The sequence below is a fragment of the Polypterus senegalus genome, chromosome 7 (assembly GCF_016835505.1).
Source record: "Polypterus senegalus isolate Bchr_013 chromosome 7, ASM1683550v1, whole genome shotgun sequence".
In the NCBI taxonomy this organism is placed as follows: domain Eukaryota; kingdom Metazoa; phylum Chordata; class Cladistia; order Polypteriformes; family Polypteridae; genus Polypterus; species Polypterus senegalus.
The window spans coordinates 167,234,496-167,253,529 of record NC_053160.1 but is presented as its reverse complement, the minus strand read 5'-3'; the positions used below and the strand labels follow the sequence as shown (position 1 = coordinate 167,253,529).

Genomic DNA, 19,034 nt, shown 5'->3' with positions numbered 1-19,034 from the left:
CTACTCAAAATATGTAAACACATGGGAAACTGTTTCACATTACATGAAGCAGAAACTGACACGCAGGTAATTTACCTGGGTGTGTTTAGCAGTGCTTCAAAAGTAAGCTGCACAATGCTGATAATAGAAACTTCAAAATCTTTTGCTAACAGGCATAAATTTTATCATATTGGTTGCTTAAAAAAGCAACATCTGAGCAAGAAAAGTACTATCACAGCATTTGCTGTGATCTGAGTGTGGATAAGATCTGAGCCAGCTGGTCAACACGCCTTTCTATTATAAGCAAGCTTGTCATACATAGTGGGGCAGTATTTTATTTTAAATCACCTTTCTATGGTTATTGAATAACTGAAAAGTACAGAAGTTCATAATAAAAAAAGAAAAGCAAAGAGGAAAAAATGTCAGTTTTGTCTAAAAAAAAAAGCATTCATTTACAGCCACAAAAATACATCCTCCTTCCAATGGCATTAGGTATAGCCAAAACATATGTAAAACAGCCTTTAGTTCCTTGGTTCTCTGGCACGCTATTGTCATATTATGTTTAAATTGATATCTCTGCTATACTGGTTTCTGGTCAGGGTGATGCAATCCAGTGGTGAGGGTGATTCATCAATTTGAAAGCTAACTGTTCAGCTCTGCCAACATGTTTATGGTAATGAGAAAGCATAATGCATCCTCTTTTAGTGGAAGAAAACAAACAAGTCCACAAAACTGACACCTCTTCAAAATATATGTATACTGTATCAGATAAGGCTTATATGTATAAAAGTACAGATTTAAGCAATAAATATTTAAAACAAATAGTAAAGAACAGAATACAAATTCTTTTTATAACAAATTGAATGATCAATAAACACTACAGTACTCTTTCAGGGGTTCTAACTGTATGCATTGAGCCTTTCTTTAGTAACCTCAACTATGATATGAAACATTATTTTGTTGTCACAGAGATTGAACTTGGACATAACCTTTAATTTTTTTCTTTCCATAAATGATATACAAATTGTATTTCTAAATATGATAGACCTAAAATATATTCATATAAATTTACTCTCTATCCACTTTCTGTCACTTTAATCCAATTATAGTCATGGGGTGTCACTTTGGGCACAAGGGAAGAACCAATCCCTGACAGAGCACACAATGAAAGTGCCACTTTTCTGTGGCAAGTCCTGCATACACACAATAAAAAACTCAGAAAATGAACAAGGCAAAGTATGCTAGAGAGCACACTGCAGCTCCACAAACCTTTTTCATGATGAGTTGTTCTTGCTGAGGATAATGTAATAAAAGAACCCAGCACCTTGTTTCTGAGTATGTAAGATCACTGACACCAACTAATCCACAAATACACAGCAAGAACATGCAGACTCCATGTACAGCCTAGCGATAAGTATGGCAGGAATGACAGCTCTGTGCTACCACGGTGAAAATGCAAAAATATCTGTGCTCAACTTTCTAATCTTCAACCTAAATTTAGATGAATTGTGTTTTAAAGTGGTCCAAATATGTGTATGGTCAGGTGTTGTTCCTGCTTTGTGTCCAGTGCTTGCTGGGATAGGCTCCAAATACCCCAAGTCCCTGCCCTATCTAAGTGGGTTAGGAAGATGAATGAATTGCTTTGTACACTCCTCCTCAATATTGAAGCACATGCATGCATTATCAATCTAGCAGCAGAAGACAACATCTTATCAAAATAAATAAGTTTCCATATAGTGAAAGAATATAAGCAAACTTAAGTCTGCATTTTTCAGTTACTATTGTCTAGTTGTCTACAGAACAAAGGCAGAAATTTACATCTGCAGTCTAGTTATTTTTTGCTAATTTATAAAATATGCTTCACTTTAGAGCACAGTTTTATGTGGGAAACTAATAAAAGACAAGATTGTGAAGAAATAACTTCAACTTGAAAAGTACAGACCCTTTCCTTTAAGGAAATGAGCTTCCAGCTCTGTATATCAGATGCACACATATTTTTAGGTCTTCCACTGTTTTTTCTGTCTTCATCTATTCATCTTCACCCAGTTTCTTCAAACTTCTTTATGACAGACAGAATGCCACATCTTGAAAACGTGGCTTCGTATGCTATTTGTCACTGATTATAGCCTTATTGATAACAAAACTATGATGTCATGTCTGTTATAGTGTGCCACCACAACCAGTTCCCAGCCTCTCCTTGAGGTGCCCCAGCATTTGTGGTTAACATCCAATGTACTAATTTATTTGTCAATTTGCATCACTAGCTCACCTGGTTTGACTAATTTTTGCTTACAGGGGCGGCCTTAGGCATGTGCAAACTGTGCACCTGCACAGGGCCGCCAAATCCCAGGGGCCGCCACATCAATATATATTGAATATAAAACAGAAAGAGAAAATAACGACACAACTGACAGCTAAAGCGAAGCTAGTGCAAGTGGGTGAGTCATCTTACAAGTTAATTTTTCACCTAGTTTTAATAAAGTATTAGTGTTAGCACAATAGTCATAGTGAATATCTGGTCAGATAGGGGACACAAGACATTCGCATACCCATTCTAAGCAAAATGAAGAGATTGCGAGTACATGAATCTGGTTATTCGAAATGAAAGACAAAGGCAGCTCAGGAAGCTTTCATTGCATCACAGGAAGGAGCAATCCTGAACTTTATCATAAGTTAAATGCTTGTGTCATGAGCACGAGGCGGGTATGCAGTGTCCGCAACAGAAGTGGCCATACACCGTGCATAAGATACCATATTGACACTGGCAGGTGAAGGGGCCACCGATTTTTTCTCTGCCCAGGGCCGGCATGAGCCTACAGCTGCCCCTGTTGCTTCATTATTCTGAATTTACTGTGCCCTTGGTAGAAATTAACAAACATATGGAATGGCTGGGGTGCCTTGAGGGGAGGTTTGTGAATGTGGTGTCAACAAAATGTAAATTCTACATATATAGCTCTAAGCAGGCAAATGTTAATTATTACGAAAATGCAATTGCTCTGAGGGTGGCATTTTTTTCTGTATGGAGAAATGGGCACATAAATACTTACATATAAAAAGATATTAAAAAATAAAGAATGTATATAAAAGGAGAGTCATGCCTGATTGCCAGGAGCTATTATACATAATTGTAAGATGCTGCATATTTTGTTGGGATCGCTCATAGCCCAAGCAGATGCTGCTAACCTGACAAGAAGTTCTATTTAGACCAAATATAACCACATGTGCCTTTATATGTACAAGTAATTGTGTCCTGTGACACAGCCAAGCAAATCCAGCCTCTGGCATGTTCATCCTAAATAGAAATAAGCAGGTATGAAAACAGACAGATTACACCTTGTTGACATAGTAAAATTCCTCTGGCCAATTCGTGGTCTTCTCGAAGTTTAATTAGCACTATATTTTTAAACACAGCCAAAAAATGATTAGCATTAAAAATGTACTTTGCAATTTACAAATAATATATTATAATAACTATTCAGTTATCCATAATTTCTCCTTATCTAGTTTTTTTTTACATGGTTATGTCATGGCAGGTATTATTTAACCTTGAATTAAAATATATAATTTAACATTGTATGGACAATCTGATTTAATCAACTAGAAATTGAATGTTATAAGAGAATAAAGTGGTTGTTTCTTCAGAATAGTTAGACTGAACCTAATACACTTCGGAAAAACATCATACATTATATACAGTTGTCTGTTTTGAAACATTTACATCTGCCACTGATATCCTCATAAAATGTAGTGTATTGCAACTGTATACATTATTATACAATTAACAACTTCATTATTTTATTTCTAATCATTAAAGAGTAAGAGTTTTAGTTATACACTGAACTTAAATAAACAGAAAGCTTCCAAATTAAATATATATGGTATGTTAATTGGGGTACTTACCATTGCCAAAAAGGAACTGGCACAAAATGATAGCAAGTGTTTAAAGCTGCATCTATGACTGGGATATCTGAAACATTAAAAAAGATTATATAAATTTGTGATGTTAAGAGAAGTAGAAATCTTGTTTCATGAGTATTTTTACAGGATATTAACTGCAAACAAGGATTATTGTATCAAATTTTATCCAAGTTTTAAAAAAAATTTCATTATGTAAATGTCACTGATATTATATGTATTCTACAAGATGGAACTGCCATCAGTTGAGAAAAAAAAAGTAGAAAACAACCGTGGTAATAAATTTTCAACATAAATTACTGTGATTACTATTATTACAAAAGGTGTTTGATTAAATTTATCAAATTTACCAGTACATTTATTATTAGTAACTGGAAACCAAAATAAAAACTCAAATATATTTAAAGTATAGAAAGCATTTATTGTTTAATTACAAAAGATTAAACTAAATGAAATTGGGTGAATGAAGTCATAGACTGATGTTTAAAACATTGAGAGCTTCTGCTACAAGTAAATTAAATAGTACAAATGTATCTAAGACAGCAAAAAAGGAGAAACAAACCATAATTTTAGAGACTATAGCAACAAAATGTTTGACTGACTTAGCAAACCACTGTATGAGTCACAGAGGAACAAGACAGCTTCACAAAAATATAATTAACACATTCGTGGCAAGGATTTCACATGTGCCATTTTAACAGAGCTTAATAACAAACTAAAATACACATACAATACAAAAGACATGGAAGTAAAGATCTGTCTAGTTTGTCACCAGTGAAACAACAATGTACAATGGCCACAACAGGTAACTTTGTTATACTGGATAATTGTCTTCTGATTGAGTGGATCAAAAGAAATATTCTTAGTGTGCAAGGATAATTTCACTAGGTAGTGCATTTAAAACTCTTCTTAGTCTTTTCTATCCATTCTTTAAAGGGGTCACAATTTCAGGAATATCCTAACTGCAAAGAACCTCCTTTCTGAATTTGATGTACAAACTTTCTATCCAGTTGTGTTTGTGGACAAAGTTTTCTGACAAATAAACAAAGACTAAATATCACTTTGAAAACAAAAACACTTCAAGAGGTGAAAGAATGACACTACTTAAGTACCTTATCACATCAGATGGATGTTGTTCTGAACAAATCAGAACCAGAATTGGAATTTTAAAAGAGGCATTATGGAAGGGGAAAAACAACTACAGTACCAAACACTTAAAAAAATAAAGATGAGAATCTATATATATTCACTAAGGGCGCAAGCAAGACAGAGAACCATGCCCGCCAACTCACAGAGCCCCGCCCGCCAACTCTAAGACCATGGGATACGCTCGACAGAGCCCCGCCCGCCAACTGTAACCCTCCTCCCGCGTCATGGGATACGCACGACTGAGCCCCGCCTGCCAACTGTAACCCTCCTCCTGCGTCCACCGTCACTCTTGAGGCATGTGCACTACCTGCTCATGTGACCGCATGCAACAACTCACTAAACACAGCCACACTAGCTTTCGTCTGTGCTACAGTCCACATGAGAGAGACACACACACGGGCGAGAGAGACACACACACACACACACACACACACACACATACAGGCGCACGCGTGCATTGTTGCAATGTTACTTTTCTTGGTTGTTTATTAAATTACGGATTTTTCTAATGTTCATTTTTTTTCCCTGTGCTTAAAACTCATTAAAAAAAAGTGCTTTTAGCGAGCGGTTCGTTGCACTATAGTGCGAACTCTTGCAGTGTTAGTTTTCTCTGTTGTTCAAGGTTTTCTCAGTGTTATTCAATGTTTTTACATTTAGTTTACTATTACGTTGTGCATTCTATGGTGTAATTAACTATAACACTGTACTGTATATATAATCGACCAAGTTGCCCAACCATGGGGTACGCACGACAGAGCCCCAACCGCCCACTCTAAACCTACTCCCGCATCATGGGGAACGCACGACAGGGCCCCGCCCACCAACTCTCACCCTCCTCCCGCATCCACCCTCACTCTCGAGGCATGCGCACTGCTTGCTCATGTGCCCGCCCCCAACACGTCATCAAACACATCCTCACTCGCTTTGGTCTGTGCTACAGTCCACATGCAGCTGTGAGCCACATTGACTGTTCACATTAATAATTATGCGGTGTATGCTACGCCGCGGGTTGGCTAGTAATAAAGAATTACGTCTGGAGCGTGACAGACAGACAGACAGACAGACAGACAGACAGACAGACAGACAGACAGACAGACAGACAGACAGACAGACAGACAGATAGATAGATAGATAGATAGATAGATAGATAGATAGATAGATAGATAGATAGATAGATAGATAGACACTTTATTAATCCCAAGGGGAAATTCACATAATCCAGCAGCAGCATACTGATACAAAAAACAATATTAAAGAGTAATAAAAATGCAGGTAAAAACAGACAATAACTTTGAATAATGTTAACGTTTATCCCCCCAGGTGGAATTGAAGAGTCGCATAGTGTGGGGGAGGAACGATCTCCTCAGTCTGTCAGTGGAGCAGGACGGTGACAAAAATCTTTCACTGAAGCTGCTCCTCTGCCTGGAGATGATCCTGTTTGTCCAGGTGTGAGGCGTCCTTCTTCTTTATGCTGCCTCCCCAGCACACCACCGCGTAGAAGAGGGCACTCGCCACAACCGTCTGGTAGAACATCTGCAGCATCTTACTGCAGATGTTGAAGGACGCCAGCCTTCTAAGGAAGTATAGTCGTCTCTGACTTTTCTTACACAAAGCATCAGTATTGGCAGTCCACTCCAATTTATCATCCAGCTGCACTCCCAGATATTTATAGGTCTGCACCCTCTGTACACAGTCACCTCTGATGATCACGAGGTCCATGAGGGGCCTGGTCCTCATAAAATCCACCACCAGTACCTTGGTTTTGCTGGTGTTCAGGTGTAAGTGGTTTGAGTCGCACCATTTAACAAAGTCCTTGATTAGCTTCCTATACTCCTCCTCCTGCACACTTCTGATGCAGCCCACGATAGCAGTGTCATCAGCGAACATTTGCACGTGGCAGGACTCCGAGTTGTACTGGAAGTCTGATGTATATAGGCTGAACAGGACTGGAGAAAGTACAGTCCCCTGCGGCGCTCCTGTGTTGCTGACCACAATGTCAGACCTGCAGTTCCCGAGACGCACATACTGAGTAAGTAAGAGTCTGTAAGATAGCATAGATATATGCATGTGACTTGCAGAAGATGCAAATGGAAAACTTAAGAGAGTGGAAGCTTCCAAAATATGACTTTGGCCAAGAAAATAGGCAGGAGAAATGTGTGGTCACAACCTTTCAGTCATGAAGAGGAAGAAAATACAGATTGGACTTCTTCTGAGAGGGAATTGCCTGATAAAGGGAGTTATCAACAGAAGATTCATGGGAGAAGCCCAAGAGGACAATATATGACAATATTAGATGATTTTTAGAAAGGAAGGACAAATTGGCAGTTGAAAAGAGTAGCTGTAGATAAAGCAAAGAGGAAGAGAGAACATAGTGCAATTTTTTTCATATGTTGTTAATGTAGGTAGATATTACATATTGCATCGCTGATATAAAATATTTGTTAAGATCCTATAAAATCTTGTTTTGTAGTTACCTCTTCAGCTTATTGACGTTGTACCACTTCTTTTAAAAGTCATCTTCATCTCTCCACCATACACAGTCACAGTAAACCAATTTAAATTCAGCAATTAACTTAATAACATGGCTTGGGACTGTGAGAGAAACCCCCCAACATTATAACAAAACACTGAAAATTCAAGCGAAGAAAGTTATAACTAAAATATAAATGAAAGTAAAAGCAAAATTAACAAGAAATGTGTTTTCAGTAAATTAATGTAGATGATATGACTAAATGTTAGATATTTAGATATTTGTTAATCTAATCCCTTAACATAAAGCTAACTGACAACATGCTATGCAAACCTATTTATAATAATAATAATAATAATACATTTTATTTATATAGCACCTTTCCCATGCTCAAGGCACTTCACAGAGTTTAAGAGAGAACGGCAGGGTATACAGTATATACAGTATTTATGGCAAAATTGGAGGAAGATTTCATGTCAATGTGCATCTTAAAACCAATGTTGTATCTCTGTTACATAGATGACATCTTCATACTCTGGACTGCCAGTGAGAAGGACCTCCTCCATTTTCATAATGAATATAATTCTTTTCACCCCAACATAAAGCTGAAGCTGAATTACTCAAAAATAGAAGTCAGCTTCCTTGACACCACCGTTCAACTGAAAAACAACACCCTTGTTACTTCTGTTCTTCACAAACCAACAGACAGACGGACCTACCTAAGAAGTGACAGCTTCCACTCCAAGCATATAAGGTGCTCCATTATTTTTAGCCAAGCAATACGGTACAATCGTATTTGCTCAGACCCGACAGACCGTAATCAACAACTGCAGGAGCTCAGATTTCATCAGACAAGGTTATACCCCCAAAACAACAGACACTCAAATAAGAAGAGCTACTGCCATACCCAGAGACAACCTTCTGGAATATAAAAACAAAGACATCAAGAACTGAATCCCCTTGTTGTCACCTACAACCTACATCTTGAAACACTTCGAAAAATTATAAAAGAACTTCAGCCAATGCTAAAAAACGACCAAACACTGAAAAATGTATATCCTGAACCTCCCCTCCTGGCATACAGACAACTTCCAAACCCAGGGCTGTGGAGTCGGAGACAATTTTGGGTACCTGGAGTCAGAGTCGGAGTCGGCAAAAAGTTAACCGACTACGACTCCGACTCCTACTAAATTTAAATGGGAATTAAAAAAGTAAGTTGAACTGTCCCAATTCACAAACAGTCATAATGAACTACTTCTCTGCTGTAAGAATAAAGCCCAATGCATGCAGTGCATAATGTTACCACAAAACGAACATGTCAAGTAACCATGAAGCATGCTTTTCATTGACTGTATGCGTCACTATATGGGATGTAATGCACAGGTAAGGTGCGCACACGCTTCCATTGTGTCATGTTCCACTGTTACAGGGAACTGTGAACCTAGCCTAAAGCCCCCCATACATTTACAGATGCACTGCCGATTTTTCGGCCGTTCAACGAGTCATCACGTCAAACGCTTGAAAAATCATCTGGTGTGTTCTCAGCTCCGTTGGCTCCCCTTTGCTATGCGCTAGTGAAGGGGGCCGAAGGAGCCGAGAACACAGATCTCCCTACCTGTCTCCAGCAGAGGCTCGTTCTGCTGATCAGCTGGCCGGTGAGTGACACAATGCACTAAACTTCCGGCTGGCTGACAGAGGAGACAGCCACTGCAGCAGACAGAGGCATCACATTACTTTGGATGGGGGCGGTGGTCGAGATTTTCGGCAAGCTGGATCTGCCCGTCCATGTGGACACCCGCAATCTGCGGCCGCCAATCAATTGTGTTTGTCTTTAATCTGGCATTATAGTAGAGTGTTGGCTTCCTAGCCAGTAGTTCTGTGGTGAAATGACATGTATGTTGCCTTCCTTTCCTTCAATGGATGTAGAAAATACAGTAGCATAGTATATACATACAGGGGAGTCGGAAGATTTAGAAACTGAGGAGTCGGAGCATTTATCTACCGACTCCACAGCCCTGACCAAACCTTCAGCAACTAATTGTCCGAAGCTCCCTAAATGAACCGACAGAAAATGGCACATCTCCCTGCCTACAGAAAACATGTAAAACGTGTGCCCACATCTACAATACAGACCGTATAGTTTTACCACACTGCCCACTTGAACATCACGTAAAAGGATCATTTTCCTGCAGATCATCTAATGTGATCTACCTAATTCTCTGCATGAAATGTCCTGGCACTGCACTCTATGTGGGAGAAACTGGACAAACACTCCGCCAGAGAATGAATTTACACAGATTCCACATTAAACATGGCAACACAGATGTTCCTGTAGCGGTCCACTTCAACAGCCATGGACACTGTGAGAGAAAAGAGTGGGAAGATAAACTCATGTTAAAATTTAATACATTACAACATGGCTTGAATAGAGACAAGAGTTTTATAGCCAGGTATGAGGACTGTTTGCATCTCTCAGACTGACACAGATAACCTGTCAACAAAGCCACATTGTTTTGAAAAACTCATCACAAACTTCAAAGGACTTTGTTGGACAGTTATCTCATCCAAAGATCTTGACCATACATTGTTCTTCTCTCTCTTGTTAAATTAATCTTAGCCTGAATGAACCTATTAATTTTTTACATTTAAGATTTTTCATTTAAAGATTTACCAATGTTGTTTCTTGTCCTAATGTGTGGATATAAACACAGGGAACTTCAGTTTCTATATTACATCTTGCCTGAAGAAGGGGCCTGAGTTGCCACGAAAGCTTGCATATTGTAATCTTTTTAGTTATAAAAGGTGTCATTTTGCTTGGCTTTTCTCTGACAGCATACATAAATACAAATATTAATGATGACTCTTACAACTACTGTAGCTTGACATTGCATTTCAAACAGCTGGGAAAGGAATCTAGAAGTCTGCAAGTTCAGCAAAACCTTTTTTTCTAATTCTGGGAAACTGTAGGGGAATAACATAATGAGAACCTTTTTAGGTGAATGGCAAAATGATTTTCTTAAATTCTACATTCAAGACAACCTACAAGTTTAGCAGTCTGTAAGTCAATAGGTAGTATCTTCTGTAATCAGAAGAGGTACTTGATCCTGAAGCAATAGATTGTTGAACTGATGTACAGGTAGCACATGCCCTGCCACAAACCAGGGAGTGCTAATTGAAGGGTCTTTGCATAATTGGATCTTGATCAGATGATCTTACTGATCACAAATCAGAAAGGAAATTTTTGCTTAAAATTAATTAATTAAATCCCATATAAATACTGAACAGAGTACTTGCATGGACTGGGTTTTGGCCAGGGTCATGTGGTCCAGCAGCTATGGGGCATCTGTTGGTGAAGTAAGATTCATTGATCTTCACTTTGCCGATGAGGGCTGTGATCTTTGAAGAGTCAATGGAGGTTCTGATCGGGGCTCTCAAGAGACTGAGTAAGGAGAGTGTCTGGGCATGTGAGTGTCCTGGATAAAAACTAAGATCTATACCTTTAATGGCCTCTTGTGCACCACAATCAACAGTGTGTCTGTCGGCGGAGAGAATGTCAACCACCAAGAGAGGTTTACTTACTTTGGCAGCAACATTCATATCTCTAGCAACTCTTGCTATGAAGTCAGTAGACAGACTGGGAGAGCATGGGGGATCATGAGGTTTCTAGAAAAGGAGTGTGTAGCGCTCTCATTATCTTTGCAAGAGGACAAAGGTCCAAGCCTTTATAGCCCTGGTGCTTCCTGTTTTGCTATATGGTTGCAAGACATGGATGCTATCTAGTGACCTGTGATAAGAACTGGACTCCTTCAGTAATACGTCTCTTCAAAGAATCTTTGGGCACCACTGGTTTGACTTTGTGCTGAACGAGACGTTGCTCACAGAGCCCTGAATGAGGCACATTGCCTGGATTGTGAGGGAGCATTAGTTATGGCACTACGGCCATGTGGTGCAATTCACCAAGGGTGATCCAGCTCATAGGATCCTCACTGCTGAGGACTCGAGCAGCTGGACCAGGCCAAGATGACGCCCATGTAAACACCTGGCTGAGGCAGATAGATGGTCATTTCTTGAGGGTGGGACTGAACTGCGTGTCTGCCTGAGGGGTTGTCAATCGGGATCTGAGGTGTTTCTTCATGTGGCAATATACCAATGCATGCTCCCTGACCTGACCAGACCATATAAATGATTTAAATCAGGGCTATTCCATTACAAATTCAGTTGGGCAGATATTCAAACCAAGACATTTAGCTGGACCAGACAGTTTCAGTGGCTGGTAAGCAGCAGGTAATAAAAAATTTTAAACCAACACAAAAGAGCGTATTGAAAAACAAGTAATGTATATTCATTGTTTCCATTGTGAATTTGATCACATCTGACACAGTCACATTAAAAAGTGCATAAAAACAATAAAAAAGTGATAACTGAACAGAATCTGAAGTAACAGCAATACTTTTCTTTCACTTTTGAAATAAAAAATAAACATTTTGGTCATATTTGACCCAGGCACATCTCAAAGTGCATAAAATCAAAAGGTGCACAGTATTAGCAATAACATGTGTTTACTTTTTGAAATAAAATAAATATTTTGGTCCACAAAGTGCATTTAACAGAATTAAAAAGAACTGTTAATGCTATCAAAACTATCAGTGCCCAAACCCATAACAAGTGTTAACAATAACTAACACACCTGGATATAACGTGTTCTGCACACTGAGGGAACACAGGTTTGTTTGAAATCACCATGTGTGATTAGCTGTGCCTTATTTGTAAAGAAAAAGATGGCGGTACACATATGTTGCATTTGGATCAAGTCTGAGGTATTGTATTGTGAATACAGACCGAGAGTTCTACCGCTTCATGTTTTGTTTATTTGGTAAAAAGACAATGTTTAAATTTGAAATTGGCAAATCATAAAGTATTATAATAATGATAATCATAATTCTTTACCTTTATATAACACTTTATTCACTACTCAAAACGCTCTACAAACTCCACATAGGAAGGAGCTGGAATGTGTACTTATGATCTCCTAATTGCAAAGCAGTGGCACTTCATTTATGCCACTTACGCAGGTAGAATATGATGCATAATATTGTGCTTGATAGTTTAAAATTACAGACATAGAGTTTCTGAAATCGCAGAATATTAACAACAGGTTAATAACAAGCTCTGTATTCTACAAAAATTTAAGTAGTCCCGCAAAGCAATCACTACTTAATTTGATTGAATTTTAAAGAAAATTCCAAACTTTTTGCATGCTTCCATCAAATGCAGTCTCTCTAATTTATTCGTTGCTTTGAGTGTCAATGACTGATTGTTGTCTTTGGAACAGCTACAAATCTGCAGGACTGAAGCTTGTTAGTGAAGGGCCAACCAATCAAATGAAGAGAAGTGCAGAGATATTGCTTGTCACTAATGAAGCTTTCATTGGGGTAACAATTAGATTAATTTGTTAAAACCCATGTTCACACTCACTTGATGAAACTGGAATACAACTAAGACTCAGCACACAATTGAAAATAGAATCATTTAAAATGGAGTTGCTGCCACAACCATCTGTCATGGCCAACGTGCCGGTACACATAATGGAGTGTACCATCACAAAAAAAAAATATCACTGTATCAGACTACTGCCATCTCTTCTAGATACACAACAACATATTGCACTGTGGGATTAATGTTGCTAGGCTAAGTGGAGTTTGCATTCATGGTCTGTACTACTATAAGAATATACGTAGGAATTTCTGTAGGCTCGCAAAATGTGGTTTTCTCAGTTTTTCTCTGCACTTCTGCTGGAACCACAGGCTGAGGCACTCGAGTTTGTTTCTGGGCTGCATGTAGCCCACAGGCCACCATTTGAATAGGCCAGATGTAGGTCTTTAGCCAAAAGCGAATTTGCAACTGAAACATTATGGAAATTGAATCTAATTTGTCTTGATGCAAAATCTTCATATTAAACTGCTATAGCTAATCAAAATGTTCAGTGTTTGTAATAGAATTAAATCAGCAGTGTAAACATCCAGAAAATGTCAAATCCAAACAAAATAATCCAGCAGGCCTAAAGTCTCCGCTGGATGCAGTCTTACTCTTTGTACATAACTAATTTTTCATATACAAAGTTATCTGTTAGCTGTGTTTCTAGTAATGACAAAGCAGTTACCTTTAGTAGCTGCTTATTAGAAGTTTGCTATTGCTTTGTACTTCAGATTAATTCATTTTGTACCAAGTATTCCACTGCAACAAAATTAAATAAAAGTCAACACACACAGTTGTGTTCATTTGATTTGTCAAGACATTCAGTTTTCTGAAAAAGTTGACTATTGGATACATTTAGAAATGAATGTGACATTTATTTTCCATTCAGAAGTGAAACTGCTTCTCTAAACTCATCAGCAAAACTGGCAGAGGAAGCATTGTACTTCCCCTGCCAAAAGTGTTATCCATTTAGGGATTTATTTTCTCAGTCTAACATTTTATTTTTTTATGTAGCACTATTAACAGCATGCACCACCATTACAGGTTTGTAGATTCATAGGTTCATTATTGTGAATAGGAACTGCAAACCAAATGACAATGAAGGATACATATAAAACCATCCATCCATCCCCTTAGCTCAGGATCATATGGAGACAATGAATGTCTCAGTAGCAGAATGTGAAAGGAAGGACCCAACCCTTTATCAACTTCATTACAGTACACTCTGTCCTAGTAGTCACCAGTCAGCCTAACATTCACATCAGAGTACACAGAGAAAACCATTATAAACACAGGAAAACAAGCAAACTGCCCAACGACTGGTCTGATGATCCATCAGTTTGGAACACAGCGTCACTACGCCATCATACAACTGTGAAGTACAGCAGAAAACAAGGCAGCAAATACAACTAAAATGAAGAAGGCAGCACAGACAGAAGCTGGGATATCTTGGAAAGAAACACAGTGCAGTATGTCTAGAAAGCGGACCAATGAATGGTTTAAATTATTGTCTAAATTACAGTTATCAGATCTGCAACAAAACCGTAAGAAGCAACACCATGATGCACTCCATTCTTAAGAGGCAGGAATTGCTGACCACCAGTTAGTTAAATAATTAACTTACAGTATCTCCAACAAGGCGAGAAAAACGATTACAACAGTAAATCTGTGCTCATTACTGAGCATGTATAGATGATTTTTCTTTAATTACCAGCTAATTACAAAAAAAAATTAAAAGAAAGTAAATAATATATTCACCGGAAAAGAGCAGCCCTAAGCACTCATCCAAAAACAAAGACACTGAGGCCTTTCATAGAGAAGATAAGGGAAGCCCTAAATTCTCTTTATTTGCTGCGTGACTTGCTTCCCTTTCAAAATTTTGCAACAATAGCTATGAGCAATTCAATATCACTTCATGAATAGGCTCATAAAAGATGTCTTCAAATGTCAGAATTTCACAAATTCAGCAAACATAACATATATTCAAGCAGACAAAAACTTGGATTTTAAAACACAGGGACACATATTCAGGCTTCATGTGTGATTCTGGGAAAGTCAATTCATCTGCCCAAGCTCCATTTAAAAAAAAAATGAGCAGTCATTAGGTGTGTCCTATAAAAGATAACTTAACATTCTCAAACCCTTTTGTTTTAGTTCATTGCTACTGGGGTCTGGGGCAAGGCAGGAATGAACACTGGACTGGGTGTCAGTCTATCACAGGCCCCATTTATGCACAAAAGGCCAGTTTACAATTCACAAATAGCCAAACGTGTCCTTGGCAAGAGGCTAAGCACCTCCAGAAACATTCACACAAATAAAGGAAAATGTTAATGAAAGTTAGCAAATATTCATATTTCCAATCGCAATAAATCTGAATCAGGGCCATTGAGACCAGTGAAGTTTAGGAATGCCAGTACCTTGCAACCCAAGTGAACAGAACAACATGTTTCTGTGGTGCTGATATAATTACAAAGATTTCTGTAATAACCAATTAGCATTTAAAGTAGCTAATTAATGAAAAGCTAAGGGAGTTTACCATGAGGATGCTGAAGGATTGGCTGCTGAAAATAGGGTTCTGTAGCCATATGTGAATAACAAATGAAAACTCAGTCGTTTCAAGTGGTAATAGCCATTAGCAACACCAGTGCTACATTTTAAACCAATTTAACCATATCTTGATAAAAAAGGTATCAATTTCTATCTGGATATGTCCAGATATTTGACTGGTAGTGTACCTGGTAAAAATACCTTACTCCTTATCAGAATTAGACACAATTGTTTACAGTGGCTTCACAGTTTGATAGCACAGATTTGCCACCTCATAAACGGTTTCCATATGATCTGATGGAAATTTCTGGAAGGCTAAAGGCACTTGCAGAAAAACATCAACAAGCACAAAATTGCTCATGGCTTCAGAACAGCTATTTTTCTGTAAAAATGATGGAAAATTAAGAAAAAAGAAAATAAAAATAACACCACCTACATTGCCAGTAGCTCACAGCTTTGCATGGGTTTTGCATACGGCTTAGAAGGTGATGTATGGAGGTTTTGTAATTGTGTTTAAAGTTTGCTTCGAAATACTGAAAAACTATCCAAACTAAAACCATAATTTTTTCAAACACCAATACATTTTCTCAACAGAAGAGCACAATGAAGTTGTCTATATTAACTATTGGTTATTTTAGTCAAACACTAAACACCTTCCCTCCTGAAACCCTGACATAAATTAAGTGGGTTTGAGAATATTATGGTAATGTATGCTGTATTAAGCTATTAGGTGTTTTAAGAGATCACTGACATGAAGAGACTAAAGAACTTACTGTATATAGTTTAAAATATTAAAAAGATAGAAAATGAATATGGTGGCATCAAGTTCTATTCTGCATCCTGCAAAAAGTCATCCTTTGTACTGTTTGCCTATGATTTAAATTTCATGACCTTTAAACACTAACTGAGTACACATCCCACCCAGCCTGCTTACACAGTGCAACTCCCATTCAATAGAACAAATATATAGGGCTAGGTTTATATCTTAATTATCTATTTTCTAAAATGTGATTATATAATACCCACCTTTCTTTCTCTTCTCACACTGTCACCCAAATTAACTGTGTTCTTGAATCCAGGAACTGCATGATTGCCAGCATGCTCCAAAAAGAAAGACTAAGATGATACTCTTTTGATGTTAAGATCTGTACTAGGCAACACAAGTCTCTTTGAGGATATCTTACTATATGATCAACATTTCATCAGCAACAACTATTTTCAATATCTGTATTAAAAGTGAAATGACGCACAGAGTAGTTGAACTAACATCTCAAGCTGGCATACTTAACTATGTGTGGGCAGGTGCAGATGGACGGACAGACAGACAGACAGACAGACAGATAGATAGATACTTTATTAACCCCCCAAGGGGAAATTCACATACTCTAGCAGCAGCATACTGATAAAAACAATATTAATTAAAGAGTGATAAAAACGCAATGCAAGTTAAAAAATGCAACGAGAGAGTGTGAAGCAGGTATAAAAGTCTATAATCTTGTATAGTGTTAACGTTTACCCCCCCCCGGGTGGAACTGAAGAGTCGCATGGTGTAGGGGAGAAACGATCTCCTCAGTCTGTCAGTGTAGCAGGACTGTTGCTGAAGCTGCTCCTCTGTCTGGAGATTGTATATGTTTGTGAGATTCGGGGGTAAAATTGATAAGACTTTGGTGTCATGTGGCCATGAACAAATGCAGTGAAGTGGGCAGTATATGTGCCAGCACAAGTGCATCAGGGATTGCAAACCTGCAGGGGTTTTCATGTATGACAACATCATGAGTGTACAGAGAATGAGATATTAATCTATAAATGTCCAGCCAAAAGCAAATCTGCTACAGGAAATAAAGCATTGATGTCAAACCAACAAAAGGCTTTGAAGATTTTAACGTAGGGCGGCACGGTGGCGCAGTGGTAGCGCTGCTGCCTCGCAGTTAGGAGACCCGGGTTCGCTTCCCGGGTCCTCCCTGCGTGGAGTTTGCATGTTCTCCCGTGTCTGCGTGGGTTTCCTCCGGGCGCTCCGGTTTCCTCCCACAATCCAAAGACATGCAGGTTAGGTGGATTGGTGACTCTAAATTGGCCCTAGTGTGTGCTGGGTGTGTTTGTGTGTGTCCTGCGGTGGGTTGGCACCCTGCCCAGGATTGGTTCCTGCCTTGTGCCCTGTGTTGGCTGGGATTGGCTCCAGCAGACCCCCGTGACCCTGTATTCGGATTCAGCGGGTTAGAAAATGGATGGATGGATTTTAACGTAGAGAAATACTACCTATGATCAGTGAACAAACAGCTGAGTACAAAACTGATGCAAGAAGAGGCACATCAGAGCACACAACGTCTTGTACCTAGTCAAGGATGAAATATGCCAACAGCTCTGTTAGTAAAAACAAAAATAAACGGTATGATTACAGTGGGTTAAGGAAAACAAGCACTGGATACTGGTGAACTGGGAAAACCACCGTGTCCAAGAAATCTGCCTTTCTGCTCATCTACACAGGTGAGAAGCCCAAAAAAGGTAAATATGCCCTGCCAGGGGTCAAAAATGCAGACTGTTGGTAGCAGAGCAATAGTACTTTGGTGTAATGGTCCATCTTAGTAGCACACACCATCTAATAATTAAAAGATTGTAATCTCCTTTTAACTAAATGCAAGATGAAAAAAAAAAATAAGATACCACCAAAAATTGTGCATTATTACACGCACTTGCTACCTCACCCTGACACTTTTTACTTTACAATGTTGAATTAGGCGTATTGTGCTGTTTTTAAAAATCCATATTGAACTAATGTGATAGACAGAGAGAGAGAGAGAGAGAGAGAGAGAGAGAGAGAGAGAGAATATTGGTGGGGTTAAGATAGTGCAGCTACACAATGTCTCATGTTCATTAACTGCTTAAGTTTATCTGATGTTTCTTTTACATTGAACTGACAAGCATATCAAGTTGTAATGAATGAAGAGTTTGTTTAGGTTGTCAGAATATTCAGCAGAAAATTGTAGAAGACTGTAATAAATAAGCTGGAATTTTGTCATGGCTTTCATTAACACACAGGATAACCGTCTTATTGGTTTAGTTAGGCTTAATTAACTGCTTCGGGTCTTGAAATTCTTTTTTGAAATTAGGGAGAAATCCCCACACCCAGCCAAATTTAAGTCACAACTTGTTCTTGCTGAAGTTTATGGTGGTTTATAAGCTATGGATAGATAAAGTTGTAGGCCTTTCTTTTCTATAATTTGTTATTTCTGCTATTTTCGACTTTAAATAAATACTGTGTAGCGGACTCCACACATATTTAGCAAAAATCCAGACTTGCTGAGTAAAAACTGCATCAAAAGTGAAATACAAAAAAAATCTTGACAATGTCAAATAAAAATTATTCTGAGAATATTTTTTATGTTTTTATCCATACTATCCTGCTTATGCTGTCAGAACAACATAACACCAAGCGTGAATGCTGTCAATTTAATGAATTAGATATTTACTTATACTTTTAAAGTGATCTTCACTCTAAGCT

General features: G+C 38.3%; 1 protein-coding gene across 1 annotated transcript in view; it reads right to left on the bottom strand.

Annotated features, from left to right (window-relative positions):
• Positions 1 to 19,034, bottom strand: part of jak2b (Janus kinase 2b) — a 137,193-nt gene that overhangs the window by 93,269 nt on the left and 24,890 nt on the right. Inside the window, exon 2 of the mRNA XM_039759557.1 lies at positions 3,880 to 3,946. The gene's annotated coding sequence lies outside the window, so the exon portion shown is untranslated. The remainder of the gene's footprint in view (positions 1 to 3,879; positions 3,947 to 19,034) is intronic.